Genomic DNA, 18040 nt, shown 5'->3' with positions numbered 1-18040 from the left:
ACCCGGGGGGAGGGGGGGTAAGGAGGGGTGGGTTCGGGGTTTGTTAAGGGGGTTTGTTTTTGCGACGGTGTGTTTGCTACTTTCTTCTTTCTTGTACTGTTATTAGTTATTAATTTATTACTTTGTATTAGGGGGGACTTCTTTTTTTGTTTCTGTTTAGTTTTACACTTTGTTTACTTTAACTGATAAAATTTGTTGTTGAAAAATTTGAATAAAAATTATTTTAAAAAAATAAAAAATTAAGTAACAATACAGTTCAAATGGCACTTATAAATAAAGTTAATAAAATAGGTTACTTGCTTAGGTGTGTGAGACTTCTGGTGAGAGATACTTTCAAGAGCAGATCCAGTACACTTCTGCTCAACCTAACAGCATTTGGCAAAAACTGCTGTTCAACTTAAAATCCTATAACAGACAGCAAAACTGCAGATAGGCCAGGCTTCTCCAATTAATTATATAATCTTTACGCCAGTAAGTTCCATGACCTGCTTAGCTAGGACAAAATACATTTCCTCATAAATTATCTGCACTCCAAGGGACCATTCAAAATATAAACAATGTTCCATTAGCCCTTTGTCTGTAACCAAATGGTCAGAATGAATTGTTACCTCACCTTTTACGACTATTTAATTACACCTTTAGTGGACACACTGCCTGTATTACTTCCACAAATATAAAATATAATGTAGAACAATTTCTCCAGTCATCAAAAGAGAAAGAGAGCGGACCCGGAGGGGCTGAGCATCAGCACAGTAAGAATAAAGTAACTTAACTCGGGGATTCGCAGTCTAGTCTACAAGAAGCAGTCTCGGAGGGCGGAGCATCGGAGCAATAAGTACAAAATAACTTACCTTGGGGATTCCACTGAAGCTGAAAAAGAAACTTTAAAAGTGACGGAAAAGTAAAGCTGTGACCTGATTGGCTGATAGGGAACCTGCACAAACTTTGAAAAATACAAATTGAAAAATTAAGCAAGTAACTAAATAGAGATGGCTGGGCAGGCAATGTGCTGTAGCTGCATGCTATTGAATTTGGTAGATCTCATTGTAAGCTACAGTGACCACAGCTGCAGCAAGTGTTTGTTTCTTGAGGAATTTTGGCTCATAATTAATGAGCTGATGTCTGAGCTTCAGACACTGCGGCACATCCGGGAGGAGGAATGTTTCCTGGAAACTTTGTTTCAGGAGGCAATGATGCCCCTAGATTAAGTACCTAAAATTCGGCGAGTGGTCAGGGACAGCAGGGGTGACTGCAAGTGAGGCAGGCAGAGGGCTCCTGAATTCAGAAATGGAGGAGCTTCAGCTCTTGATCTTGTCCAAGAGGAACGAGGTATGTGTGGATGAGGAAAAGACTGTAGGGAGGATGAGCTATCTGACCACTGCACCCTGGTACAGGAGGCCATTGAAGCAGGGGGAGGGGCGGGGGGACAAAAATACAAGTGGCAGTTGCAGGGATTCTATATTTTTTTTAAATAAATTTAGAGTACCCAATTATTTTTTCCAATTAAGGGGCAATTTAGAGTGGCCAATCTACCTATCCTGCACATCTTTGGGTTATGGGGGTGAAACCCACACAGACATGGGCAGAATGTGCAAACTCCACACGGTCAGTGACCCAGGGCCGGGATTCGAACCCGGGTCCTCAGCGCCCTAGGCAGAAATGCTAACCACTGTGCCAGGGATTCTATAATTAAGGGAAATAATAGCAGTCCTGCATGGTATGCTGCCTGCCCAATGCTAGCATGAGGGATATCACCAACCGGCTTGAAAGGGCGTTGGAGTGGGAGGGGGAGGATCCAGTTGTTATGGTCCATGTTGGGACAAACAACCTAGGCAAGACTAGGAAAGAGGACCTGTTTGGGGATTATCAGGAACTAGGGAAAAATTAAACAACAGGTCCTCAAGGGTTATATACTCTGATTACTTCCCAAGCCATAAATTGGCATATGGATTAGAAAATTAGGGAAGTAAACATGTGGTTAAAGGAGTGGTGTGGGAACGAGGGGTTCCATTTCATGGGGCACTGGAATCAGTATTGGTACAGGATGGATCTGTACAGTTGGGATGGTCTCCATCTGAACCAATCTGAGACCAGTGTTCTAGCGGAAAGGATAAATAGGGTGGTCACAAGGGCTTTAAACTAGGGGATGAGAAAATATCAGCCATGATTGAATGGCAGAACAGACTCAATGGGCCGAGTGGCCTAATTCTGCTACTATGTCTTATGGTCTAATTGGGGGTGAAGGGAAGGCCTCAGGGGAACTCAATCAGTTCCAAAAACAAGCAACAGGGCAGAGAGTAAAGAAGTAGTCAGAAACCTAACTTTACAAACTGCAGCTAATCATAAAATTATAAGAAGTATACTGGTTAATGGGAACCAAAGCAGCAGATTAGCATGTGAGAAGATAGAGGTTAATATGAAGAACAGGCAGGGCCAGTTTTACGACTACGGAAGGGAAAGGAAAGGTAAAAAATCAGAATGTAAGATGTCTGTGGGAGTGAAAGTTGGGGATGAGGCTGAGTGTACTATCAGCGGTTAATAAAGAATGTCAGAATGTGTGAAAAGCATAATGCACAAGAAAATCCTGCAAGGGAAAGACAAATCATTCGGACATACACTGGGGTTGGTTTAGCACAGTGGGCTAAACAGCTGGCTTGTAATGCAGAACAAGGCAGCAGCGTGGGTTCAATTCCTGTACCGGCCTCCCGAATAGGCGCTGGAATGTGGCGACCAGGGGTTTTTCACAGTAACTTCCTTGAAGCCCACTTGTGACAATAAGGAATTATTATTATTATTATATTTAAAAACTTTGTGCCTAAATGCACGCAGTATTCAAAATAAGGTCAATTAGCTAATGGCACAAATAGAGACAAAGGGTCTAATTTGGTGGGGATTACTGAAACACAACTTTGCAAGAGAACCAGGAATGGGAATTGAATGTTTCCCGTGCTCGGATCACTTTTGTTTGTGATCTACATAAATGATCTGGACGAAGGTATAAGTGGTCTGATGAGCAAGTTTGCAGATGATACTAAGATTGGTGGAGTTGCAGATAGCGAGGAGGACTGTCAGAGAATACAGCAAAATATAGATAGATTGGAGAGTTGGGAAGAGAAATGGCAGATGGAGTTCAATCCAGGCAAATGCGAGGTGATGCGTTTTGGAAGATCTAACTCAAGAGCAGACTATGTGGTCAATGGAAGAGTCCTGGAGAAAATTGATGGACAAAGAGATCTGGGAGTTCAGGTCCATTGTACCCTGAAGGTGGCAACGCAGGTCGATAGAGTGGTCAAGAAGGCATACAGCATGCTTGCCTTCATCGGACGGGGTATTGAGTACAAGAGTCGGCAGGTCATGTTACAGTTGTATAGGACTTTGGTTCGGCCACATTTGGAATACTGCGTGCAGTTCTGGTCACCGCATTACCAGAAGGATGTGGATGCTTTAGAGAGGGAGTTTCACCAGGATGTTGCCTGGTATGGAGGGTGCTAGCTATGAAGAAAGGTTGAGTAGATTAGGATTGTTTTCGGTGGAAAGACGGAGGTTATGGGGGGACCTGATTGAGGTCTACAAAATTATGAGAGGTATGGACAGGGTGGATAGCAACAAGCTTTTCCCAAGAGTGGGGGTGTTAGTTACAAGGGGTCACGATTTCAAGGTGAGAGGGGGAAAGTTTAAGGGAGATGTGCGTGGAAAGTTTTTTACGCAGAGGGTGGCGGGTGCCTGGAACGCTTTGCCAGCGGAGGTGGTAGAGGTGGGCACGATAGCATCATTTAAGATGCATCTGGACAGATATATGAACGGGCGGGAGAGAGAAGTAGACCCTTGGAAAATAGGCAACAGTTTTAGATAAAGGATCTGGATCGGCGCAGGCTGGGAGGGCCGAAGGGCCTGTTCCTGTGCTGTAATTTTCTTTGTTCTTTGTTCTTTTGTCTAAGGGTAGTCAGTATTCAGAAAGGATAGACAGGAGGTGGAGATGATTGGTTGCAGATTACATCAAGGCTTTATGAAGAAATGATACTGGCACTAAGGGCCAAAATGTTGATTTGATCTCAGAGGAGGTTCACCAGATATATTCCGGGGATGAAAGGGTTGATGTATGAGGAGAGATTGCACAGGTTGCGCTAATACTCGTTGGAGTTTAGCAGGGTGGCACAGTAGCACAGTGGTTAGCATTGTTGCTTCACAGCTCCAATGTCCCTGGTTCGATTCCCAGCTTGGGTCACTGTCTGTGCGGTGTCTGCACGTTTCTGCATGGGTTTCGTCCGGATGCTCCGGTTTCCTCCCACAGTCCAAAGATATGCAGGTTAGGTGGATTGACCATGCTAAATTGCCCTTAAGTGTCCAAAAAGGTTAGGTGGTGTCACTGGATTATGGGGATACGGTGTCCAAAAAGGTTACATGGGGTTACTGGGTTACGGGGATAGGGTGGAAGAGAGGGCTTAAGTAGGATGCTCTTTAGAAGGGTCGGTGCAGACTCGATGGGCCGAATGGCCTCCTTCTGCACTGTAAATTCTATGATTCTTTGATGAGAGGGGATGTGATCGAGATTTATAAAATACTAAGAAGGAATGATAAAGTAAACGTATACCAAATGTTCCCCCTTGTGGAGCAATCTAGAATGAGACGTTACAGATATAGGTTTCGAGGCGGTAGATTTAAAACTGAAATGAGGAGCTACTTCTTGCAGGGGGTGGTGAATTTGTGGAATTGTTGCCCCATAGTATAGTGGAGTCTGAATCATTAAATGGTTTCAAGAAAGAGAGAAGATATAATACAGGTTAAAGGGATATGGGGAACAAGCAAGAAGGTGGATGTGAGACCAGGAAGAGATCAACCATAATCTGATTGAATGGCGGAGCAGGCTCAAAGGGCTGGATTGCCTATTTCTGCTCCTAATATCCCATGTGCCTATGTAAAAGAAACTGATAATTGAATAAGTTAGGAAATAAAAGATGTGTCTCGAGAAGGTGTAAATGGGAAGGCAGAATCATCCACCAGTGATGGCGGAAGACACTAAACAAAATGGAAACAGAGGTTATGAACTGAAATTGTTCAACTGAATGTTGAGTCCAGAAGGCTGTAAAGTGACCAACTGAAAAATGCTGTGCTGTTCCTCAAGATTACATGGAACTCAAATGAGAATAGAAAATACTGGATAAACTTAGCAGGTCTGGCAGCATCTGTGGAGAGAAACAAAGTTAACGTTTTTGAGTCCATTGACCCTTCTACAGATGCTGCCAGACCTGCTGAGTGTCTGCAGTATTTTACTTTTATTATGTTGAACTTAATTGATAAAGTGTAAGAGGTCAAGGGTAGAGAGGTTAGAATAGGAGTGAAGGGGAGAATTAAAATGACAGGTGAATAGAATTTCAAGGTCACACTTGTGAACCAAGTGGTGGTATTCTGCAAAGCGGTCACACAATCTGTATTTAATCTCTATAGTGTAGAGGTTGCATTGTGAGTGTGCTAAATTCAAAGTAGTACAAGTAATTGGCAGAACTGACTTGGAAGAAGCAAGTGGGATCTTGGATGGTGATAATAATCAACTATTTCCTGATAGATCTGATAGGTAAAAAGGCTATTTTAATATAAATATTAAGGCCCAGTTTTAAAATAAGGATTTCAGCATTCATAACCTCAGGTCATGACAAAACACATAACTTCAACAGAAGCACGAAAGCCTGACACATGCATAAACTAATTGTCAATTAAAACATTTTTACTGAGAAAATGAAAAAGCTATTGTTCTGATGAACATATTTTCAAAGTCAGTTTGACATTAAGAAATTAGCTCGACCAGTAATACTAGATCAATGTCGAAGTAAGCACCATAGCAATATGAAGGCACCATTGTTCATAATGTGGATAAAGCAAAGTCAGCAGAAAACCAGTAGAAACCAGTCTTGATAAAAGCACAGAATCGCATTCCATAGCATACACAAATATTCAAACATGAAACATTCAGAACTTATGTCGCACATGGAGGATTGACAGTTAACCACCGAATCAACCAGGTTCGTTCCCTGGGTCACTGTCCGTGTGGAGTTTGCACATTCTCCCCATGTCTGCGTGGGTTTCACCCCCACAGCCCAAAGATGTGCAGGGTAGGTGGATTGGCCACACTAAATTGCCCCTTAATTGGAAAAAATTAATTGGGTACACTAAATTTATAAAAAAAAAACCACCGAATCAAATGTATTATATTCTCACCCAAACCAATTAGGACGACATAGAGGTGTAGACAGATGGCTCAATACTGATAAAATTCTCCTTAAACATGATGGTCCGTACGGCCATCTTTATCCAGGATCATCCTATACTTTGATCTAACTACTCACTATCTCTATTTTCATATTTTCACTTTTCCACTCTGACTCTTGAAGTAAATGCAAGCTGTTTGCCGTAAGCAAGGAACATTTCTGTATTATTTTGAAAGTTAAATTGTTTATAAGTTACTTCTCTTTAAGTCCTTTTGCTAACCGGACTTTATTGAGAATAGATTTGAGTTTCTCCCAATTGTAATCAAATAGAGGCAATAAAAGATTCTTGTTTGCATCCAAGAAGTGTTGCGAGACTTCACTAGAACTGCATGGTAAATCTCTACAGATGGTGAGAAGGGGGGTGGTAAAAGAGCAATGTGACATCCCCTGAGTTTGCATGGAAAAGTGCACAGGGCACGGGTAATTGGGGTGATAAGATTCTTTATTTTAGTCAATTCTTTGGATCCTCCATGCCACAGATGTGAGCAAGAAGAGGACAAAATTGGACTTCCCATGCACGAAAAGAGCTGACTGGAAGACGGCTGAATACAGTTATAGAGAAAGCAGACAGTAATGCAAGACTCATTCTGGAAAACTATATTAAACTGAACCATGACAGTAGGTCCAGGTGCACAGGTACAAACTGGTAAAAGACAAATTACAAATTTAGGGCCAATCAATAAATTCTGCTGCAGACCAGGAGTGAGCAGAACATAGAATGGACATCTGAGTGCAACAGTGGAGGCATAAACCATGAAATTATTAAATGAACTTCCGCTGTCGAGTGAGTTGGTGACTCCAGCAGGAAGAAAGATGACGGAGGTTGGGTCGCTGGGTGGGGCCACTCCCCTCACAGTAGAAACTCTGGCCGAGGTGATGGCAGGGGAAATTGAGAAGCAGTTCACCAAACACATGGAGGTGCTGCGGAGGGAGATGATGGCCGCAATATAAGAGTGGGTGGAGGAGTCGATCGCCCCGGTAAAGGTGGCAGTGTAGGTCGAGGTATGGGAGCAAGGAGAGAAGCTGAAGGGGGTGGAGAAGGATCTATCACAGCACAGAGACCAGTTCACCTCGATGGGTGAGGAGCTGAGGAGGGTGGTGGAAGCCAACAAAGGGCTCAGAGCTGAGGTGAAGTACCTGGAGAACAGGTCAAGGTGGCAAAATCTATGGATTGTGGACCTGTCAATGCGAGTGGAGGGTCCAAGGCTGACCGAGTACTTTGCAAAGATGCTGGCAGAGTTGGTGGGAGAGGGGGGGAAGAACCATCCTACTATGAGTTGGACAGGGCACATTGGTCGCTCAGGTCGAAGCCGAGAGCAAATGAGCCACCAACGGCGGTCAGAATCTGCTTCCATAAGTTACATGTGAAGGAGACGGTCCTGAGTTGGCAAAGCAGAGGGAAGAGGTGAGGTGGGAGGGCTAGAATACAAGACTAGGGATGTACTTCTGAGGCTGTATAAGGCTCTGGTCAGACCTCATTTGGAGCATCGTGAGTAGTTTTGGTCCCCATATCTGAGGAAGGATGTGCTGGCCTTGGAAAGAGTCCAGAGGAGGTTCACAAGAATGATCCCTAGAATGAAGAACTTGTCTTATGAGGAACGGTTGAGGTTTCTGGGTCTGTACTCATTGCAGTTTAGAAGGATGAGTGGGGATCTTATTGAAACTTATAGGATATTGCGAGGCCTGGATAGAGTGGAAGTGGAGAGGATGTTTCCACTTGTAGGAAAAACTAGAACCAGAGGACACCATCTCAGACGCAAGGGATGATCCTTTAAAACAGAGATGACGAGGAATTTCTTCAGCCAGAGGGTGGTGAATCTGTGGAACTCTTTGCCACAGAAGATTGTGGAGGCCAAATCATTGAGTGTCTTTAAGACAGAGATAAATAGGTTCTTGATTAATAAAGGGATCAGGGGTTATGGGGAGAAGGCAGAAGAAGGTGGATGAGAAAATATCAGCTATGATTGAATGGTGGAGCAGACTCGATGGGCCAAGTGGCCTAATTCTGCTCCTATGTCTTTTGGTCTTATGGAATATACCAAGACTTGATGGCGGAGTTGGCGAGAAAGCGAGTGGTCTTCAGACAGATGAAGCGGAACTGTCCAGCAACAGCGTGAGTTTTGGAATGGTCTACCTAGCGAAGTTGACAGTGACCCACAACTCAAGGGGTTTTTATTTTGAGACAGTGGAGGTGGCGGAGGTGTTCATGAAAGCCGAAGGACTGGGACTGAAATGAGAGATAGGACTGGGACTTGCGTTGAGGGGATGGGGACATTGCTTTGTCTTTTTCTCTGTTTCTCGCTTTGTATTTGCTGGAGTGGTTGTATGATTTTTGTGTTTTTTGAACAGGAGAGTGTAGCTTACCTTTGTTTATAGTTGTTACAAGTGTATTGGCCTTTGGGTTTATGTTGTTTTTCTGGGGGCACAGTTTTGCATTGATTTTTAAGAAACGGGAGGTGGGGGGCTGGGTTACTGAGGAGGGAAATGGGAGGAGGGGGGTCCCGGCAGGGGCCTCCGCACTAGCAAGCGAAGTTGGCTAGTGGACGGGAGTGTGGTGCGGGAAGGGCAGCAGTCGTTGGAACCTGGTCGAATAGGTTTTGATGGGCCTGGGAGGTCTGAAAGGTGGGGTGAGGGGGTCGATACTGGGAGAGGTGTTTGTAAGAGGAAGTGGATGGGGGGATTCTGGGAGGAGAGGGAGGGGATCGACGGTAACAAAAGGATGGGGCGGGTCAGGACAGAGTGGCAAGGCCCGGGGTTATGATAATGGCAGACAGGTGGAGTGAGAGACCCCCCCCCCCCGGTCAGATTAGTGATGTGGAATGTGAGGGAGTTAGGAGGACCAGTTAAAAATTGGGAATTTGCTCACATTTGAAGAGTTTAAAGGCCGATGTAGTGATGCTGTAGGAGATCCATTTGAGGGTGAAAGATCAGGTTTGACTTAGAAAGGATTGGGTGAGTCAGGTATTTCATTCGTGGTTTGATAGTAGGAATTGGGGGATAACAATATTGGTGGGCAAGAGGGTATGTTTCAGATGGAGAAGTTGGTGGCTGATCGAGGGACAGGTACATGATAGTGACGGATGCATTAGAGGGGAGGTTGGTGGCACTGCCAAACATATATGGCCCTGACTGTACAATGTGGGGTTTGTGAGGAGGCAGCTGGGTGCCATCCCGGATTTGGATATCCATGAGTTGATAATAGGGGGGATTGGAATGCGGTGCTGGAGCCAACGGTGGACAGGTCCCAGTCGCGCTCTCTGGCCCATGCGAGAGGGGCGAATGTGTTGTCTGGTCTCATGGGGAAGGTGGGAGCAGTGGACCCGTGGAGGTTCTTGATTCCAAGGGAACTGGGGTATTCTCCCTAGTACACAACGTGTATTTGAGGATCGATTTTTTGTTGTGGGAAAGACTCTGTTGGCCGTGGTCAAGAGGTCAGAGTACTCAGCAATTGTGATTTTGGATCACGCTCCGCCTTGGATGGATGTGGTTCTGGAGAAGTGGGTAGCCCAGAAGCTGGGGTGGAGAATGGATATAGGGTTATTAGCATACCGGAGCTGATGTGACAAGATTGGGAAGGTGTCAAGGAGTATGTGAGGTTTAATTGCTTAGGGGAGGTCCTGCAGTTTGGGAGGCTGTGGAGGCAACAGTGAGAAGGGAGGTGATCTCATTCAAGGCGAAGGTGGATAAGGAGGAGAAGGAGGAACTTGGAGGTGGATGGGAGGTATGTGGGGGACCCTGGTTTCCTGGGTTTCCTGGCACAGAGGTAGGAGATTCAAGCGAGCTTCGACCTACTGTCCATGGGGAAAGTGGTACTTCAGTTGAGAAGGATGAGGGGGCTGTTTACGAGTATGGGGAGAAGACAGGACGTCTGCTGGACGGTCTGCTGGAGGCCATGGCAAGGGAGATAGATCGGGTACAGGATAAAACGAGGAAGTTGTTGGTGGTTACAGAGCAGATTAATAAAGTATTTGAGGAATTTTATAGGGACCTGCATAGGTCAGAGCCAGTGGAGGAAGAGCCGGGAGATGAGGGGATTTCTAGATGGGCTGGAGTGTCCGAAGCTGGGAGAGTAAGAAAGGGCAGGGTTGGAGGAGCCGATGGAGGAGCAGGAACAAAGAACAAAGAAAAGTACAGCACAGGAACAGGACCTTCGGCCCTCCAAGCCCGTGTTGACTATGCTGCCTGACTAAACTACAATCTTCTACACTTCCTGGGTCCATATCCCTCTATTCCCATCCTATTCATGTATTTATCAAGATGCCCCTTAAATGTCACTATTGTCGCTGCTTCCACCACCTCCTCCAGCAGCGAGTTCCAGGCACCCACTGCCCTCTGTGTAAAAAACTTGCCTCGTACATCTACTCTAAACCTTGTCCCTCGCACCTTAAACCTATGCCACCTAGTAATTGATCCCTCTACCCTGGGGAAAAGCCTCTGACGATCCACTCTGTCAATGCCCCTCATCATTTTATAGACCTCTATGAGGTCGCCCCTCAAACTCCATCGTTCCAGTGTGAACAAACCTAGTTTATTCAACCGCTCCTCATAGCTAATGGCCTCCATACCAGGCAATATCCTGGTAAATCTCTTCTGCACCCTCTCTAAATCCTCCACATCCTTCTGGTAGTGTGGCGACCAGAATTGAACACTATACTCCAAGTGTGGCCTAACTAAAGTTCTATACAGCTGCAACATGACTTGCCAATTCTTATACTCAATGCCCCGGCCAATGAAGGCAATCATGCCGTATGCCTTCTTGACTACCTCCTCCACCTGTGTTGCCCCTTTCAGTGGCCTGTGGACCTGTACACCTAGATCTCTCTGATTTTCAATACTCTTTAGAGTTCTACTACTCACTGTATATTCCCTACCTGCATTAGACCTTCCAAAATACAATATCTCACATTCGTCCGGATTAAACTCCATCTGCCGTCTCTCCGCCCAAGTCTCCAAACAATCTAAGTTCTGCTGTATCTACTGACAGTCCTCATCGCTATCCGCAATTCCACCAACCTTTGTGTCGTCTGCAAACTTACTAATCAGACCAATTACATTTTCCTCCAAATAATTTATATATACTACGAACAGCAAAGGTCCCAGCACTGATCCCTGCGGAACACCACTAGTCACAGCCCTCCAATCAGAAAATCACCCTTCCATTGCTACTGTCTGCCTTCTATGACCTAGCCAGTTCTGTATCCATCTTGCCAGCTCACCCCTGATCCCGTGTGACATCACCAATAATAATAACCTTTTATTGTCACAAGTATGAAGTTACTGTAAAAAGCCCCTAGTCACCACTGTTCGGGTAAGATGGTACAGGAATTGAACCCATGCTGCTGGCCTTGTTCTGCATCAGAAACCAGCTGTCATCCCACTGAGCTAAACAGGTGAAGGATGCAGGCAGGGAAGGCGGCGGGGCTTTCCCAGTGGAATTTTATAAAAAATTCAAGGACAGGTTGGCGCAGTTGATAGTGCAAATTCGATGAGTAGGGGTGTCTTGTCGCAAACAATGGGGCAGGCTTCCATCTCTTTGTTGTTAAAGAAGGACATGGAACCGGTGGAGTGTAGGTAGTATAGGTCCATATCTCTGCTGAATGTAGATGCCAAGATACCGCCAACGGTGTTGGTGTTAAGGTTGGAAGGATGTCTCCCGAAGGTGATTTGGGATCCCGACGGGGTTCGTGTATCGAAGGCAGTTGTTCTCAACTGTGAGGAAGTTGTTGAAAGTGGTCCTTTCTCCAACGGAGGGAAGGGAGACGGAGGTGGTGGTGGCACTGGATGCGGAGAAGGCGCTTAATTGGGGGGGGGGGGGGGGGGGGGGGGGGTTGGTGGAACATAGGGTATCTCTTTTTGCCAATGATCTGCTGTTGTATATTTCGGAACCAAGGATGTAGGTGGGGAGTATAATAGATCTGCTCCAGAGATTTGGGACGTTTCTGGGGTATAAGTGTGAGGCTGTCCATTTTGGAAGGACAAATATGAATGCGGAATACAGGGTTAATGGTAGGGTTCTTGGCAATGTGGAGGAGCAGAGAGATCTTGGGGTCTATGTTCAGAGATCTTTGAAAGTTGCCACTCAAGTGGATAGAGCTGAGAAGAAGGCCTATGGTGTGCTAGCGTTCATTAGCAGAGGGATTGAATTTAAGAGCCGTGAGGTGATGATGCAGCTGTACAAAACCTTGGTCAGGCCACATTTGGAGTACTGTCTGCAGTTCTGGTCACCTCATTTTAGGAAGGATGTGGAAGCTTTGGAAAAGGTGCAAAGGAGATTTACCAGGATGTTGCCTGGAATGGAGAGTAGGTCATACGAGGAAAGGTTGAGGGTGCTGGGTCTTTTCTCATTAGAACGGAGAAGGATGAGGGGCGACTTGATAGAGGTTTATAAGATCATTAGGGGAATAGATAGAGTAGACAGTCAGAGACTTTTTCCCCGGGTGGAACACACCATTACAAGGGGACATAAATTTAAGATAAATGGTGGAAGATATAGAGGGGATGTCAGAGGTAGGTTCTTTACCCAGAGAGTAGTGGGGGCATGGAATGTACTGCCTGTGGAAGTAGTTGAGTCGGAAAAGTTAGGGACCTTCAAGCGGCTATTGGATAGGTACATGGATTAGGGTAGAATAATGGAGTGTAGGTTAACTTCTTAAGGGCAGCACGGTAGCATTGTGGATAGCACAATTGCTTCACAGCTCCAGGGTCCCAAGTTCGATTTCGACTTGGGTCGCTGTCTGTGTGGAGTCTGCACATCCTCCCCGTGACTGCGTGGGTTTCCTCCGGGTACTCCGGTTTCCTCCCACAGTCCAAAGATGTGCAAATTGGGTGGATTGGCCATGAAAAATTGTCCAAAATTCTATGATTAACCTAGGACAAAAGTTTGGCGCAACATCGTGGGCCGAAGGGCCTGTTCTGTGCTGTATTTCTCTATCTATCTATCTATAAACTGAACTTAGGGAAAAGCAAGTATTTTGTGGTTTCCCCACCGGGAGGCGGAGCAGGGTGGGGATAGCCATTCCGGTTGGCGGCAACTCACTTTCGGTATTTGGGGATTCAGGTGGGCCTGAGGTTGGGCAGGGCTTCTGAAGTTTTATTAGTTTGGTGGGGAGGGTGAAGGCAAATTTGCTGAGGTGGGACAATCTCTCTCTGTCGTTGGTGGGCCGGGTGCAGGCATTTAAAACAAATGTTTTTCCGCTATTCCTGTTTTTGTTCCAATGTCTGCCAGCCTTTTTGCCTCAGTTTTCTTCAGGCTGATATTCTCATTTGTTGGGGGGGGGGGGGTTTGTCTCGGCCTCCCCAAACTTGCTGTGTTATTATTGGGCAGTGAATGCAGAGATTGTGCGGGGCTGGAGCAAGGGTGACGTGGGGGTTCTATGGGTAAAGATGGAGGTGAACTCTTGTAGGGGGTTGGGGTTGCAGGTGCTGGTAACGGCGCCGCTCCCGATGGCCCCAGGGATGTATTCGAGTCCGGTGGTCACGTTGTTCCTGGGGGGCGAGCAGTTTACAAGTTTAGAGGAGCTGAAAGAGAAGTATGGGTTGGTGCAGGGGGAAGTTTTCAGGTATATGCAGGTGTGGGACTTTGAGAGGAAGCTTTTCCCAACCTGCCTGATCGCGCCAGCCACCTCGTTGCTGGAGGCGGTACTGTTAGCTGAGGGGTTGGAGAGGGGATCGTCTCGACGATTTAAGTAAGGATTCTGTAGGTAGATAGGGTGCCCATGGAGGGGATTAAGGTGAAGGGGAGGACGAGTTGGGGCAGCACTGGAGGAGGGATTGTGGCATGAGTTGCTGCAGTGGGGGTCATGTCTCGACTTTGTGCACGAGGTTGAAGCTGGTACAGCTGAAGGTAGAGTACAGGGCGCACCTCACAAAACCAAGGATGGACCGGCTGTTTGAGTGAGTGGAGGATGTCTGTGAGCAATTGTGGGGAGATGGGGGGGCCTGCTGCGAACCATGTTCATATGTTTTGGTTCTGCCCAAAGCTAGAAAGATTTTGGAGGACAGTTTTTACTACAATCTTGGGGATTTTACATGTGGATGTGGAGCCCGGTCCCCTGGAGGCCATATCCGGGGTGTCGGAACGGCCCGAGCTGCAGGCAGGTGCCGGGGCAGACATTATAGCCTTCACCTCGCTAATTGTTTGTCGGCGAGTCTTGTTGGGATGGAGGTCAACTTCTCCACCCTGTGCCTCGGCGTGCCCGAGGACCTGTTGGAGATTTTGACCCTGGAAAAGGTGAGGTCTGCGCTGAGGGGTTCGAGTGAGGGTTTTACAATTTCATAATTTGAGGGTTTGTTCATCATGCACTTTCGGGAGTTGGTTACCGTAGATTACTGAGGGTGGGGGGGTGGGGGGGAGGGGTGGCGTTGAGAGGTTCTTTGTTTCTTTGGGGTTGTTTTTGCATTGTTAAAATGCTGAAAATTTGTTGAATAAAAATACTTTTAAAAAAAGATCCCATTTTCGCTGATCGGGGACTCACACAATTGTGAGTGTGAACCTGAACTCACCAGGGCCATTTGAACTGTGCTGAGTTCAAACTTTAACCTGTAGTGTGGGAGTCACAATTTTTCAGGACAGGTGTAAATCCTCTTGAAAAACAGACACGATCTGTAGAACTGTCATAATGTGAAATTATTTATATCTCCAGTCCTTCAAAATAAAACAAACAGACTGCCTGTTTGAATGAGAATTAAATAAAAACTGTCCTTACAGTAACAATAGCTGTTCGTTGACATTTTCCCAAGTGCCATCTTTGTCATTCCACAAGCTATTTTTTTTAAATATTGCGAAGCTGTAATAGATATTTATAACTTTACTTTATTTAATTTCAACCTGACTCCTGAGGTCTGCCCATGGTGGACACTGGATGAGTTGGCATGGGGCAACAATGGCAGGGGGGAGGGTTGGCATTAAGGTTTCATGGGGACTATAATAGCAATCTTTATTATAGTCGGCTTAAATTAACACTGAATGAAGTTACTGTGAAAATCCCCTAGTCTCCACACTACGGCACATGTTCGGGTGCACTGAGGGAGAATTCAGAATATCCAATTCACCTAACAAACACATCTTCAGAGGCAAGAGCAGAGGATCAGGAAATTTTGCAACATGCCTCGGGAGCAAAAATTCAGGCCGTACATTCACCTTGCTCTCAGAATTGCTGAGGATAATACCATCTGTGTATAAGAGCACGAGGTGGGTGTTTCAGAAGCTGCTCAGCCATACAACCAAACTACTCAACTAGAAACTTACCACAGAAACTTACTAAAGATATCTAAAGAATCCCTCCAAAAGGACACAAATATCAATACTGCTAATCTTAAATTAAATATTTCCATTGAATTTCAACCGATTGACCAGAAACTGATCTTAAAATTCATGGTCGTGGATTTCTCATTTCTCTAGCTAGTCAGGCACAGCACATCCACAGTGACCCAAAGCCAGTGTAAGATTTTGATAATTCTACTAATTTTTAAAATCTGTAATATCTATGGATTTTATTCTGTGACCACAGTTTAAATTTAATGCTCAGTTTAAATTTCTGCTCGTTAAAATACTTTACAAGAAAGCTGTTGGTTTTGAAGAAACAAAATTGTTTTTGACTGAGCTCCTTTGAGTCTTGAGCTGAAGCAGCTGTATGCAAACTGACTATTAAAGTTAAACTGTGGTCATAGAATAAAACCCATAGATAGCTGTGTGCTATCTTAGTGGCCAAAAACAATTAGGTGTTTCTTAAAAAATCACTTTGAAGGAATGGCTGAAAACATTTAGAACTTAAGATGATACCCTATGTTTAAACACGCCATGCACTGCTTTAATTTACATTTATTCGCTGATATTATCATAGGACGTGGTCTTCACTGTCGATTTTAATAGCTTTAGTGTGGGGCTTGGGCTAAAATATGTTGACAAGAGAATGTGACTTTATTTATGACTTCTCTGTATTTGGAAGGAAATGCGCATTTGTTTGTGATGGAATGTAAACTTCTAAGGAAGACAGAACTGGAGTTGTGTCTCAATTTATGATCCAGAAAGCAGTGGTTTCAAACATGGGATGACACAAGATGATTTGCACCAAGGCAAAAGTTGAGAAATCATAATCTGTCTTGGCACAGGGATACCATGGCTTCTGGACTATGATTCTTCTGGACACAGTTCAACATCACTTCAAAAGCAAAGAAACGAGAGAAACATTGTCTGTGCTGACACCAAAGGTTGAATATTCCTGCCGGTGGGATCTTTGGTCTCTGCGCCCCCCCCCCCCCCCCCCCCCCCCCCCCCCCCCCCCCCCCCCCCACACACACACACACACACACACACACACACAGTGGGTTCCCTGGCAGTGGGATGGGTGAGTTACACAATACACCACAGACATCAGTAGGACCAAAACATCCTGCCACCGGAAAACACACAGGAAATCCCACGCCAAGAATTCCTGGGATCTTGAGAGGAGAAACTTTTATTTTGCCTTCACTGCTTCTTGATCAATAATGTCTCCTTGACACATAAATTCTAGTTATTTGCACCTTGTAGGTCAAGCACAACTGAGGACCCTAGTGTTAGAAATTTTAAATTCAGATCTTAGTTTTTTTTTAAATTCAAAGTGTTTTGTACCTTGAAACCCTAAACCATAGCCACATTAGCAAGTTCAAGTCAGTCGATGAAATGAAACACACCCCAGATAGGAAAACCATCCTTTCTATGGTTACTGGTGACAGGGTCTGCTGTCCAAGTGTACAACAGCTGAAAGCAATCAAGCCCAAAGGGCCCCCTGTAAAAACAAATCCTCTCAGCTATCTGATGGCAGCCTCTCTCAGATCCTCAAATGGGTGACTCCCTATGCAGCGAAACAAGTTAATCCCGCGATCACATTTACACAGTCCTCCAGGACAAAACAGCCCATTTGATTTATCTTCCTTCCACAAACATTCAAACCCTCCATCACCGATGAACAGTGGCAGCCTTAAGTACCATCTACAAGATGTACTACAGTAACTCACCAAGGTCCTTCGGCAGCACCTTCCAAACGCACAACCTCTACCATCTAGAAGTACAAGAGCAGCATATACCTGGGAAACCCACCACCTGGAGATTCACCACCAAGTCACTCACCACCCCGACTTGGAAATATATCGCCGTTCCTTCACTGTCGCTGGGGCAAAATCCTGGAACTCCCTCCCTAATTGCATAGTGGGTGTACCTACACCTTAAGGACTGCAGCGGTTCAAGGCAGCAACTCATCACCAGGTTAGGGATGGGCAATAAATTCTGGCCTAACCAGCAACGCCCACATCCCATAAATGAATTATTCCAAGCACAAACACTCTGACTCCTAGCTCAAATCACCAGGAAATCCCTGGGATCCGAGGCCTGACATCACGAGCCTCTGCCCTTATTTTTCCTGTGGTGTGCAGCTGAGAACTGAGTGTTCCAGAGAGAGAAAGAGAAACAAAATCTTCTCCAAAATGTAATCTTATACAGCCTGTTAATCTATTAGTGATTCATAAAATCTCAACTTTCCATGCAACTTATTTTTAAATCCAGGGAAGTTTGAAGAATATTTACACATTCTGCTTCAACACTGATTTGGGGCAGCAGAGGAGGACTTACATTTTTGGGGGCCCTGTGCTCTCCCTCTTTGCGGGGTCCCCACAGTACATCTTTGCGGGGTCCCCCTGTGACATGGTGGACCGCCCCCAATGATGTTGAACCATGCCCACCAATGACCCCATCCACCCTCAACTGGGACAATGCAAGGCACAGAAACCCCAAATCACTG

General features: G+C 45.5%; 1 protein-coding gene across 1 annotated transcript in view; it reads right to left on the bottom strand.

The window, feature by feature from the left end:
- The window catches only part of LOC119965026 (ran-binding protein 17-like), a 1262848-nt gene that overhangs the window by 1206332 nt on the left and 38476 nt on the right, over positions 1-18040 (bottom strand). The window lies entirely within an intron of this gene.

This window comes from Scyliorhinus canicula, chromosome 4 (assembly GCF_902713615.1).
Source record: "Scyliorhinus canicula chromosome 4, sScyCan1.1, whole genome shotgun sequence".
In the NCBI taxonomy this organism is placed as follows: Eukaryota; Metazoa; Chordata; class Chondrichthyes; order Carcharhiniformes; family Scyliorhinidae; genus Scyliorhinus; species Scyliorhinus canicula.
This window is presented reverse-complemented; position numbering and strand designations above follow the sequence as displayed.